Genomic DNA, 12,771 nt, shown 5'->3' on the forward strand with positions numbered 1-12,771 from the left:
TACTTGCATCAGGAGGCAACGTTCTGCTGTAATTTCACTGAAAGTGTGTTCAGCTGGATGTAAATGTGATCTCAGTCCACAGGGGAAACTTACATCTCTTAACCCTACTCTTTTTAATGTTCATATTTCTGTCTTTATCCTTTAAGCAGCTGACATTATTAATTTCTATGCTTCCTTTTCTGGCTTGTGTAGAGGCCTATTGTTTGTGTATTTTGGTATCACACTGTGATAATATTTATTTCGACCTTCTGTTTGGAGCCGGCTTCTTTGTACAACAGGAGTCAACAGAGCCACATGCAGTAAAGGTTCTTTTTATTCCAAAGGACAGGCCGTTCTTTTATCATTGTTGCCATAAGGTTTTCTCTATTTTAGACAACACTGGACGGAGTATTTTCGCATACGTCTTTCTATTTGCTAAATCCGAAGATAAATATATATCTGCCCTCTTTTCCAAATAATTTATTTCATTCTATTGTGCTGGCACCCGACAAGGCATCACCTGTTAGGACCCAAAACTATTAACATACTAGGGGCCAGATGTACAAAGCATTTTGCCAGCCGCAAATGGCCCCTCGGGTAAAATGCATTTTGCTGTGTACAGAAGGCATAGTGCCACCGGTAGCTTGTTACCAAAATGCATTTTGCGATTGGGTATAAGGACAGGACGTGTTTAGGGTGTCCCTTCCTAATACTGAATAACAGTGGTATGTATGAATGTTTTGCAACAGGGAACACGGTCGCAAAACATCTGCAGTTACCACCAACTCCCCAAGGGACCCCTTCCCCTTTGTGAATGTGGGTGCCAACATTTTTTATGTCGAGTGTTCGAGACCTCTTGCATATACTTTAGTATATACTTATATGTGTATGTACTTTGTGGGCTCTGGAGAGCTGCCCTAGGACTTGTCTGCTTATGATTAGAGACTTTTTTTCTGTTCAACTGCCTCTATGTAACTGTCTTGATAGAAAACCACCAGTAAAGGTCAGTAAAATACCAGAATTGCTTTCTGCTGAGGGACTTTATTTTATTTAATATTCCTGGCAACTGCCTCTATTTAACTTTCTTGATAGAAAACGACCAGCATAGGCCAGTAAAGTACAACAATCACTTTAGCATTCTCTAGATTCCAGTTTGTAGAAATTGTCTTCCACAAGCACCAGTAGACAATAATATGTATTGTATTTTCAGTGATATGACCACAAAGGCCATGATTTTATATTAAAAACAGAGCTTTGGACTATACCATTCCCCGCTGAAAGGCAATATTTCTCCACATGTGTTCCCATACCTGGCGTGTCCCGCACTTTAGTGCTTACTTTCCCTCCATGTTAAAGAACAGTAGATGTTTCAGCACCCAGGCTAATGTGCTGCATAGCTAAATATATATAAGGTCCCAAAGGCGCGACTGATTGCATTGCAAATGCTTGTTAACAGCAGGCAGTGGTCCAACGGGCCACTGCCTACTCTGCTACTCTTAAAAAGTAAAAAGGAAGATTTTCATTTTTAAATTTGAATTGCATCCAGTTTTCCTTTAAGGAAAACGGACTCCATAACAAAACAAATATTGCTTTATGTACCCCTCCCATGCTCCGAGCTGAGCTCGTCATGAGCCACGGTTCTCGTGTGCTCATGACGAGCTGAGCTCGTCATGACCTTTGGCACGCTCGCACGCTGGGCAAATTCCCCTGCTGTGCAAACGTTCTAAAGAAATGGGTGTGGTCATGACGAGCTGTGCTCGTCATGAGCACCGGGGCGCTGTGTGCGCCCCCCCTCCCCCCAGCACAGCGGGGGAATGTGCCCAGCAGGGAAGGGGTTAAAAACAATCACAAACATGGTGGTCTGCTGACCCCAGCAGGCCACCATCCCTGTGATTGTATCCATTTACAATCGGTCACAAATTGCGACCTGCCTCATGAATATTGATGAGGCAGGTCCATTTGCGACCCACTGCGAATAGCTAACAGTGTCAAACATACTGTTGTACATCGCAGTTTGCTATTTCCTAATAGCGAACTGCTAAAATTCGCTATTAGGAAATCGCAAACACGTAATTTCATACATCTGACCCTAGGACCACCCACTATTTGTGAGTAGTGCACAAAATATTCTGAAAGAGCGTTGCAATGTTATCTGTATTTTTTTGCTTACTCGTCCTCTCTGCCCTTCTGTGGAAAGAGGCATTGCCATTTAAAACACGTTTCATCATTATGGTATTTCCCATATATTTTACAATCTCCAAAAACAAAGACAAAATCTTAGGACCAGATGCACCAAATGGTTTTGCCCATTCTGTGTCTATGGGAAAATGTGTTCATGCATATGGCCCTTAGTGAAAAGAAATGAAAGCAGGACACATTGAAGAGTCATTTTCCTAGGCAACACAATGCATTTGCTAAAGCCCCCTGGAAATATGGTTGTTTAGGTGTTTTTCAGACACCCCTCTTTTATCCTTTTTGACATTAATGGTTCCGTTTAGAAGTCGGTGCAGCACCTAAAAGATGTGTGAAACTATTTGTGCACCTTGTAAGCACTGCAATGATAATGATTTGAGCTCGAATACAACAGGCTTTGGTTCTGTGGTGTCTGTAAACACTATCTAAAAGCCAGGGTTCACTCCGAACTTAAAACACAAGTGACATCAACAACAAAAGGCGTACAAATGTTGCAAATTCCATGTGCAACTGTTGTGCCAGTAATTCCTTAAAATGTAACACTGTGGGAGGACTTACTGTAGAAGTAGTGCCCAAAAACGTGAGCCTCTTCTATAATGATCTCAATCTTTAACAGTTGGATGGAGTTTATTTTATAATCAAACCACATTTGAGATTTAAGGAACGCATAGAAAATAGAAAGTCAAATCTTTGAACTGTATGTATATTTTTCCTATGTGAAAGCCCAACTCTCCTAGAAAAAGTGTGGGGAAAGAATTCAGGGGCATATTATCAAGGGGGTTTATCTCTGCTTTTTTGGCTTTAAAAGCCAAGAAAGCGGAGATAAAATTATCTCCCTATTACCAAGCTGTCGCTAACACCAGTTAGTGACAGCTAATAGGAGATAGCGACCATCTTGGGCCCCGCTTTGCATGTCAGTGATATTTATCACTAATGACATGCAGAGTGGGCGTGCCAAGATGTTAGCGACTGGAAACAGTCCCTAACATCGCTATCTCCTATTACCAACTTTTGGAGATATTTGCGCTAAGCGCGAATATCTCCAAAAGCTAACACCTGCCCTGAGCAGTTCTTAGCCATGTTATCCAATGGGAGGTGGATAACATGGCTAAGAGCATTTGCTCGATAATGCATGAATATCGCTTACTTTTCAGCGATATTCATGCATTGCGGCCGTTTTTTATCGCTAATAGCAAGGTTTATCTGCGATAAAAATCGCCGATGTGCGGCGATAATTTTTGTCTCTAAACAAGTTAGAGACAAAAATTATCGCTAGTTGTTGGTAATATGCCCCTAGGTGCTTCATTTAGGTGAAACAGCTCTCCAGTACCCTGCTATATGACGATATAGCTGTCCTTGGGTCAAGCATTACAGAATAGCACTCGTTACAACGCATGCTCTTACAACGCATGCCATTAAAACGCAAGTCGTTATAACTACGTGTTGTTATAATGCATGCCATTAAAATGCAAGTCGTTATAACTACGTGTTGTTATAATGCATGCCATTACAATGTAAGTCGTTGCTGTGCTGGAGTTTGGAATAGTATTATTTACTATTCAAACTCAAGTGTGTGCAACAGCAGGGAAGGTGTTGGATTGAAAATCCAACAAATCCATCACCTTCTGACCCCTACAGCAAGTCATTGTAACGCCTTGCATTGTAATGGCATGCGATGTAACAACGCATCGCTTGACCGGCTTGCGTTGTAATGGCATGCGTTGTAAACAATGCATTTTAAACGTTGTTTACCACATTACACCTTAAGTATGACCTATTATTTTTAATGAGTTGTGTTTGCCTGCTGGAATTGTAAGACATGTGTATTTAATGGGATGAAAATAAACTGCAAGTTCTGCTGCCTAAATGCTATGATCAACTGAATTGGCCATGAATGACATTGTACCACTTGGTAGCTATGTCACTTATAAGTCACATTCCTACCTACCGATGGAGTCTCTTTCTTGGCTATAAAAACATTAACGACTGGCTGAATGTATCCCACATGGCATTGGTCTACTGGGATTCTATGAACTAGATGTGCATTAAAAGAGCTCCAAATAAGCCTCAAGTCAGGGACGAGAAGCTGACCTACTCCTAGCTTCACTGGAGCTCTAGTGCTTGTAGTTTTATTTTTTCCATCATAAATATTTCAGTACAAATACAAGAATACACAGTAAATGACCAGGACTGAATGAGCTACTCACACTGACATGGGGCAACTTGAAATTTTTGTGTTGGGCATGCTGCAACCATATTTTGGGGACAAGATGTCAGACTAATGACAGAGGGGGACATTATATTATTTCTATTAATTATATTTTATTTACTGTTTATGTGTACAACACTGAAACAGTCATCAATACCAACAAGAGAGAGAGGGCATGAGTCGGCACTCCTGTACCCTAGTCAAATTTGTAAGCAACAACAGAGGAGTGACTAAGTGGAAAATTAAATAGTGCTCAAAAAATTATATTGTGATGTCTATTGTTTAACTCCGTACTGTGCATGTGGTTGCATGCATGGAACATCCTCCATACACCCACAAGCACACACACAAAGTATTTTCATTCTATCTCCCTGTGAGTACCCAAAGAGGTCCCCTCTTAAGAGGATACCTCCTGAGTGAAATGATCACCCAAGTATATCGTAAGGGGAAGGGAAAAATCCTTTCTTTATTTGAAGGACCCTCACTCACCACTAGTTGGTGACATGCTTCATCATTGGGTCCCCGCTGGGGTGACCGAATGTCCCCCCCCAGCGTGCTACAACGCCTGGTTACAGCGGAGCAGGATGTGGTGAGTGTAACAGTGCCCAAATTAGAATGTGACTATAACTGAGTGTGCAAAATGTAAAAAAATGCAAAGGTTGTAGCCTTTACAAAAATCTCTAATAATGGCCAACCTGCATTGGATTAAAAACAGAGTGAACGGACTGCCAAGGTTCTGAATTAAGGAACCAGAGTCCTATTAGATATCAAAAACGGTCAACATGTTTCTGCTGCTTTGGGTGCAATTTGCTCAGCATTCATCAGGACCTACTAAAAAGTCCTCCGGTGGTGTGCGCGCGCTAAGGCGTACCCTCCCGTGAGGCTCTACGTGTAAAAAATATATCTAATGTGATAATTCACCGGACAGTCTCCGTAGTTATCCACTGCGATTTGCAGGAATGAACCAAAAACCTGTGGGGAGAAAGAAGACAAACAATAACACATAAGAGGACCTAAAAATTAAGTCCTGAGATCAAATGCGTTAATTTTTAGTGATGGTCTTGAGATTTCGGGGGATAACGAAATGCATGTCCCCATAGCGTAGATTTAACGGTGGGGGGCCATCCAACTAATACAGGGTACTTCCTATGATTATGGGGTACAGCACCATCGCTAGAATAAATTATCCGGCCATCGAGTTGAGAAAGCATCACGTGCTAATGTTCAAGAACACTGCTGCTTAATTCATCATGGCTTAGTGCGAGCATTGTGCTATTCATATTGTAAATGCCATTTAATTAGAACAACATGATATTTATAGATTATCGTCATGCAGGATGATATGCTAAAATCAAACAATAGAAGAACCAGGAAACACTCCTCCTATATACAGGGAAGTGTGTGGTAAAGTGGCAGTTGTCGTAAATGATGACATAACTCACTTAACAGAAGGCATAAACTTGCCCCTTCGGTGAAGACAGCGCAGGTTCCCTTCACACGGTGTCTCTCTGAAGAGGAAAAAGGGGCAATACAATGAGCTCTCGCGGAGTAGGTAAGTGCCCGTGCTATTGATGGACAGTTATATAAACAAAAAAAGGGCTTACTCCCCGCGGTATACCTGCTCTCTCGGCTGCTGTCACCCGGAAATGCCGGAAAGGGGGTGGCATCGGCTTTATATCGTATTCTACTTGGATACGCCAGGACCGATCATGTGGGTGGAGTAACATTACGTAGCCACCGCCCGATCCTATGTCTTAAAGTGGTAGTTACAAAAAAAATGGTTCGAAACGGGGGTTCGAATCCCGATGTGGCCCAGGTCTTGATCTTATGCCCGAAAATAAATTTTTATCTAGTCATAATCCTTAAGGCCAAATTAAGATGTGCAAAGAGAGATAAAAGATCAATTAACTCCCAATTTCAGCCAGGAGAATCACAGACTGCTCTTCGCTCTGGAGACCCACCCTCAATACCCCACGCAAAGAGCGTGAGACATCAAAGAGAACAAGAGCAAAAGAGCAAAAGAGAAAAACAGAAGGTAAAAAGGAGAAAACCCCCCCATTACAGTATACAGTAGACATAGGTGTAATCTACTGGACCAAAGGGACAGCAGACTCCATAAGGTAGCATAGTCTCTATTCTTAAGTCTGGATGCATTATCTTCTTAGCACACTACCCCATGGTATGTCATCATTCAAACCGGTTTTATTTGTGCCAAGCCGCTAAACCCAGCGTTGTTCCTTTTCGAACAACGTGGCTTCCAAACCGCTTTCCAGATGCTCCAATACTGTCCATTGTAGATCATTCGGTGTATGGTTCAGTTGTAAGAAGTGTGCTGTCAATTTAGTTGTTGCTTTTTTACAATGTATGTTACTACGATGTTCGCATATCCTGATTTTGATGCGTCTAGATGTCATCCCTATATACTGAAGGCTACATCTGCAGGTTCTCAGGTACACAACATTGGTGGTATTACAATTTGTGTGGCTGCGTTGCTCCCATCGTGTACCATCGGTCAGATCCAAGAATTTTGTGTTGGAAGTAAGGTGGCAAACGTTGCAGTTCCCACACGGGTAATGTCCTGTGACTGGTGGTAACCCCCAAGCATTTAAAACACTCGGTGCATGGTTGCTAGTTTTTACCTCCCTTGGTCGTGTGTGGACTAAAGAGTCTTTGAGACTAGTAGCTCTTTTATACGAAAAAAGGGGCTTCTTCCAGTTTGTCTTATTACTGGTGATGATCCTCCAGTTTTTTCTAATGCATTTATTTACTGCATTTGACAGTGAATTAAAGGTCGTCACACATGTCAAAGGGATCTCCTCACTGCCTGTTTGGTGGTTGTCATCCAACAACACATCCCAATGGCACTAACAGGCGGCCCTCTTGAGCGGCCCCCTACGGAGGCCTGGGGCAACCACAGGGAATCTCTCTCAGGGGCTGCTGGGACCAGCAGGCAGGAAGAGGAGAGGCGGTGCAAGGACATGACCGCCCTTTGTTTATATCGGTCACCACTGCTTTCAACGCTTTATGGCCTGAGTAATCCTCTGCCTACCCAAAACTGAAAGCACTCCTGAGAAAGCGGCCTGCAACTTGCTTCTAGGCACACACATTAATCTTTGCTGCAGCAAACTAATGTTCCTGGAAACTGCACCAAACTCTCAATTACCTGAATATTTCACTAGTGTACCTTCAGAACTGCATGTAAAACATATGGATTTTAGCCAACAGCTTTCGAACAGTATGTCGTAACTTTTCACCCCATGTTATAACAGTATCCTCCTGGAGAGGGTTGGACCCTCATTCAATCCAATAAGAGGTTAATAGCACAATATCTTTCAGGGATGCTCTTTGTTAGCTCCCAGAAAAATCTTGACTGTTAACAGAGAAGATCTGTTATTGATTCATATTAAAATAATTACACCAAGTAATAAACAATGTAAATTTTAGGCTACGAAATTATACGGAAAAAAGGTATGTACGGTGCTGATGAATAATTTTATTAAAAATGTATCAAATCATTTGAGCCATTTTTCCACACATGTATGCCCATCTCAACTCTTTTTATTGTTGGTTTTATTGTAATGTACATTTTCTTCTTTTTACCCGCTCATAGATGTAGTTATAAAGTTTCATTATATTTTTGAAATATTTTTTAATGAAGGCAAGCCGGGTAGTCGATAGTTTAACTGAGCAGACCGGTTATTGATTCACAGTAGTTTTTAAATAGCCTCAGTGTGTGTGTGGCTAATTATACCCCCTGAAGAGGCTATAACACAATTTAAGAGGCCGTTTGTTTGCTCTGAGTAACCCCTGCCTGTGGAGATTTAAAAAGGAATAAATGCAAAACTTAATTTTCAAATTACCTTCCCAGTAGGCCGCCATTTTCTTTCAGTTTTGTTCTTGTTATTTCGCTCTGCGTTGATTGATCTTGGGCGAGTGCTGGCATTATTCTGGAATGGGGTTTGTACCTGGGCATGTATTGTTTGGCATTTGCATGTATCTATTAAGCAATTTGACCTGCATACTTCAAGATGTCACCACATCATATGCCAACAGCCCTTTCCACATTGGGACTTCTAAGCATGTAGTTTAAGAACTATAATGGCACAGCTGTATCCCACATGGAATTAAGGTTATCACGGGGTTCATTTTATAATGGTGCGATATTACAGCACCATTTCTAGTCCTGCGGGTCAGAATGAAGATTACCGGGTAATATTGCATGTTTCCCAGAGCTTATTTTGAGCCGGTGGTGTCGGGAGCCTGGAGTCGGCACCAGCACTTTATTGTCAGAACTGGCACTTATGACAGCCTGTCACATGGTGGCGCAGCTTGTCTGATTTAGAGCGAGCAAAACAGCAGCTGTTTACTAATTCAAGATATGTAATAAATGACAAACTCCTGCTGCCCAAGCCATTGGTATAGCTTTGGGGCGCAGGAATAGTCTGAATTGTCACACTTGTAGGGTGTGATGGTTACTAGGTATGTTGGTTCTGTCATTGGCAGTGGTGGCAGGGGCAAAGGGTGACGTAGGCTGCAGTGGCCTTCTAATGAGGGCCTGGCACTTTTTTTATTTTTTACAAATTAAGCACTGTCCTCCTGTCCGATTTCCCTTACATGGAATGCTGGTACAAATTTTCCAAGGTTTTACCTGCTAATTTGTGTGTGGCAAAAACCTCAGGTAGCTGTGCGGTAATTTCTCACATGTAATACTGATTTAGACACAGGACCTTATTCACAAAGGTAATAGTTTACAATTGTTTGCTTTTCACAAAGGGATTCATGAGTAGTATCCATCTGAGTGCGGAGTCTCCGCACATAAAAAGATAAGTCTTTTTATGTGCGGAGACTCTGCACTCGTAAAGATACTACTCTTGAATCCCTTTGTGAATACAAACAATCATACACTTGCACATTGTGCAAGTTTACCTTTGTGAATCAGACACACAGTCTTTAGTTTGCAACCTAGTCACGGTTACTGGCTGAAGGAAAATGAGAGCTTCAATTGTCTCAATTTTGCTGGAAAATACTAGAATGATCTGGATGGGCCCACAATTATTCAAACTAGGTGGGTCAAGGCACATGTCTTAAAAGGTCATGGCTATAGTCACTTAATGGTTCAAACTACTTACAGGTAATCTTCATTACTCTTAGTCCTAGCGTCCTCATACCAGTCCTTACTTGTCCTGTGAGTTTCCACGTTGCAACAGGAAAACCAAACCAGGAAATGATGTCCCCCACTGCCCGGATCTGACTGAATGGCACTTTGTCTTCACACTTTCGTCTCTCCCGGGGCAAACAGCAGGTATGTCCGCTCTCCCCGTTACTATTTATAATTGTGCTTGATCCATTAGTCCGGCACTTCTAGGAAAGACATTTGCATAGAGGCCTCCAGTTCAAGACAGGTCCTCTATTGATTTTGCATTATGCAGATGATGTCATCCTCTATGTCCGACACCCTAGGGAGAATTTGGAGCTACTAATTAAGGAAATCATTAGATATGGGTGGTTCTCTGAACTTGGTATCAATTGGGGTAAATCTGTAATTTTCCTCCTAATGTCTAGTACTGTCATATGAGTTTGTGGGTTACCTTTGCAATGGTGTGAGGAGTCGACGAGATACTTAGGCATTCAGATACACCGGGACTCTCATCAGTTGGTACTGTTAAATTAAGGCCCAGCTATTTACAAGCTAGAGCAGCAGATAGAGCGCTGGTTGAAACTTCCCTTATCTATGGCGGGCCGAGTAGCAATCATAAAGATGGTGGTACTCGCTACATTTTTGTATCTATTTCACAATATCCCCATCCTACTCCCCAACAGTTTTTTAAAAAAACTATCCAATCCCATCTCACTGGACTTGTCTGGGAGGGAAGAGGACCAGAGTTAGCTGGGACACACTGACCCTGCCATATGAGAGGGGGGGACTCAGAGTCCCAAACTTCCAGGTATACTATCTGGTAGCTCAGTGTAGCTTTGCACACTCCTGGTATCACCCTGATGCACAAATTCACTATGCGAAACCTGAAGCTGACTTGGTATTGCCAGCGCCATTGAGAACAGTCCTACCATGGGGTTTCCCTCAGGACCCTCGCAACATTTAAACGGACTCAACGACGAGTTGGGCCTGGCATAAGTAGGCAAGGGTGTCGGGCGGGTGCGTATTGTAATCGTCTGAGATACCAGTGAGTAATAACCCTTGGCTCCCCATTACGGAGGAGAGATCAGTGCAGAGTACTCTTGAATCCTACTCCCGGGAGAAGCTCGGGAAATTGGTTCCTGGGGAACATGTGTTTAACACAATGGAAGATGAGCAGTTCAGGGGTGCTACTTTTATTGACCACTTTGTCTTGTGTAGAGTTCTTAGAGCGCTTAGAGAGAGGATTGCTAGCTTTCCTTTGGAACCTGAGTCATTCGCGCTATTAACGTTATTGATAACCAGTAAAGAAGGGGATCACTTGATTTCAAAAGTTTACAGTGCATCCATGGCTCTGGTTCACTGCCGAGATGCCAGAGTTAGAGAAGCGTGGGAGTGGTATTTGGGTCACACAATACAAGCGCAGTGGGCATATTGCTGCGCTGAGATAAAAGAGGTGTAATTTAACAGCAGACACAAGTTAATTCATTTCAAATATCTGTGGAGGGCATACATGTCGGCGGCAAAAATCAACTCCATAGACCCATAGAGGACACATAGCTGCCCGAATTGTGGGGGCCCCCATGCCCCCTTGCTGACTTTGCACACATGACAGGGAACTGCACAAAAATAGGGGAATACTCGAGGTCTATTTATGGGATCAAGTTGCACATGATAGGTCAGGAGATTGCACCCCTTCCAGAGGTTGCGCTATTGGGTTATGTACATGGGTTCCTGAAGAAATTGCGGAAATTTAAGGCAATTGCCTTGCAAAAAAGGGAAATTGCCATCCACTGGGGTAGCAGGTTTACCCCCATAACTAATGCCTGGCTGGCTGGCGAGCCTCACATACTGTAACACTAATTGTGAACTGTTTGCGTCTTTGCAGCCTCCCACTTCCCGGCCGAAAGATATTTGGTATCCCCTGAAACCCTACCTCCTTCGAACTAGCTGTACCCCCTCAGCAACACAACCTGTAGGTATTGTTCCCACTGGTGTGGGTTAAGCTTACATTTAAGGAAGTGTATTGTATCAGACTGCTTGTTTTTTCAAATGCAAGAATTGTGTAAACTATGCTTATCTTACAGGAACCACCAAGTGGGTAATTTTGGAAGTCTCGAGGGGTGTAATTTGGTGTATGATACAAGTATTGACTATTCTCTTCCAAATATTATTGTAATAATTCTGTAATGGTGCATGGATATGCCATTTTTTCATTGTCCGCATTAATAATAAAAAATAATTTAAAAAAACAGGAAATGATGTAAGCCTTGCTCCACCCATCTCCATTGGGGCCATATAAAGCTTGGCTTACCCAGCATCCTCTGTTGCTCCAAGCATAATGAAGACTGGATAAGGGAGGAGTGGGCAGGTCGTAAAGACTGGTACAAGGATATGAAGGTAATAGACACTGTAGGCAGAGAAAGCTTCAGGAACACATCATTCCCCTACAACAATGGAACAATGGTACTTTCAGATCCCTTTACTGCTGTTCTAGGATTAATGATTGTTGAACTTGGCCCTTTTTGCAGGGTCAGCCTTGAACTTTTTGCCTTCCTCCTGTATTTCGTATGACCTTTTGTTGGCTGTATTATGACTCTGGGCACTTTACCACTGCTGATCCGTGCTAAAGTGCATATGCTCTCCCTATTGTAAATTGATGTATGGATTAGTGATTCCATGATTGGCTGATTTGGTTTACTTGTCAGACCCTAGTACAGTGCACTGAGTGTGCCCAAGGCTTGTAAATCCAAATATTGCTAGTGGGCTTGCAGCACTGGTTCTGCCACCCACAGAAGCAGCCGGTAAAAGGGTATCTAAGGCCTGCCATTGCAGAGCCTGTTTGCAGTCTGGTACTGCTATGCTGACTGGGCAAGTGCACCCACTTGCCAGTCCCTAAACCTTCTCTTTTCTTCATATCAGACACCCCCATGGTAGGCCCAAGGGCAAGGCGCATTGTAAGTATAAGATAGGACAAGCCCTGATGTGTGTGGCATGTCCTAATAGTGAATTGCAACCATTTTCGTTTTTCACTATTGCAAGGCTACCTGTTCTCCATAGACCAGAATGGGCAGTTAGATTATTACATCTTATCATCCTAACTGACTCAGGGAACATGGTAGAAATTTGAGTTTAGTATGCCTGAACTCAGAATGATAAAATACATCTATTAGTAACGTTGGTTTTAACATTCTGTGTTTGAAAAAACACTTTTAGAAAGTAGGTATTGTCTTGTCTAACTATCCAAGCCTGCCCC

Source organism: Lissotriton vulgaris, unplaced genomic scaffold (assembly GCF_964263255.1).
Source record: "Lissotriton vulgaris unplaced genomic scaffold, aLisVul1.2 SCAFFOLD_756, whole genome shotgun sequence".
Classification (NCBI taxonomy): domain Eukaryota; kingdom Metazoa; phylum Chordata; class Amphibia; order Caudata; family Salamandridae; genus Lissotriton; species Lissotriton vulgaris.